Source organism: Meles meles, chromosome 1 (assembly GCF_922984935.1).
Source record: "Meles meles chromosome 1, mMelMel3.1 paternal haplotype, whole genome shotgun sequence".
Lineage (NCBI taxonomy): Eukaryota > Metazoa > Chordata > Mammalia > Carnivora > Mustelidae > Meles > Meles meles.
In genome coordinates, this window is record NC_060066.1 from 124411886 (window position 1) to 124413423 (window position 1538).

The following is a 1538-nucleotide window of genomic DNA, read 5'->3' on the forward strand; positions in this document are numbered from 1 at the left end:
TGAAACTTTTCCAAAAAATAGATATGGAAGGAAAACTTCCAAACTCATTTTATGAGGCCAGCATTACCTTGATTCTAAAACCATACAAAGACTCCATCAAAAAGGAGAATTACACACCAATATCCTTGATGAATACACATGCAAAAATTCTCACCAAAATACCAGCCAATAGGCTCCAACAGTACATTAAAATGATTATTCACCATGACCAAGTGGGATTTATTCCTGGGCTGCTTGAACCCACCTGAACGTGGGTTCAACATCTGCAAATCAATCAATGTGATACAAAGGAAAGAACAAGAACCATATGATGCTCTCAATAGATGCTGAAAAAGCATTTGACAAAGTACAGCATTCTTTCTTGATCAGAACTCTTCACAGTGTAGGGATAGAGGGCACATATGTCAATATCAGCAAAGCCATCTATGAAAAACCTGCAACAAATATCATTCTCAATGGGGAAAAACTGAGAGCTTTTCCCCTAAGGTCAGGAACATGGCAGCACTGTCCACTATCACCACTGCTCTTCAACATAGTACTAGAAGTCCTAGTCTCAGCAATCAGACAATAAAAAGAAATAAACAGCATCCGAATCAGCAAAGAAGTCAAACTCTCACTCTTTGTAGATGATATGATACTTTAGGTGGAAAACCCAAAAAACTCCACTCCAAAACTGCCAGAACTCATAGAGGAACTCAATAACGTGTCAGGATATAAAATCAATGCACAGAAATCAGTTGCATTTCTATACACCAACAGCAAGACCAAAGAAAGAGAAATAAAGGAGTTGATCCCATTTTCAATTAGCAATAATCGCGCCTCGGATAAACCTCATTGGCTACGATACTGCCACTGCTTTCAATTGCACCCAAAACCATAAGACACCTAGGAATAAACCTAACCAAAGAGGCAAAGAATCTGTTCTCAGAAAACTATAGTGTAGTCATGAAAGAAACTGAGGAACACACAAAGAAATGGAAAAACATTCCATGCTCATGGATTGGAAGAACGAATATTGTGAAAATGTCTATACTACCTAAAGCAATATACACATTTATGCAATCCATATCAAAATACCATCAATTTGTTTTAAAGAAATGGAACCAACAATCCTAAAATGTATATGGAACCAGAAGAGACCCCAAATAGCCAGAGGAATGTTGAAAAAGAAAGCCAAAGTTGGTGGCATCACAATTCCAGACTTCAAACTCTATTACAAAACTGTAATCATCAAGACAGTATGGTACTGGCACAAAAACAGACCTATAGATCAATGGAACAGAATAGAGAGCCCAGAAATAGACCCTCAACTCTATGCCCAACTGATCTTTGACAAAGCAGGACAGAATGTCCAACGGAAAAAAGACAGTCTCTTCAACAAATGGTGTTGGGAAAACTGGACAGCCACATACAGAAGATTGAAACTGGACCATTTCCTTATACCACACACAAAAATAGACTCAAAATGGATGAAAGACCTCAAGGTGAGACAGGAATCCATCAACATCCTTGAGAAGAACACAGGCAGCAACCTCTTC

The 1538-nt window shown here is 38.3% G+C and overlaps 1 pseudogene; it reads right to left on the bottom strand.

The window, feature by feature from the left end:
- Positions 1–709: 709 nt before the first annotated feature.
- LOC123927956 lies at positions 710–864 on the bottom strand (annotated as a pseudogene).
- Between the last annotated feature and the right edge of the window lie 674 nt (positions 865–1538).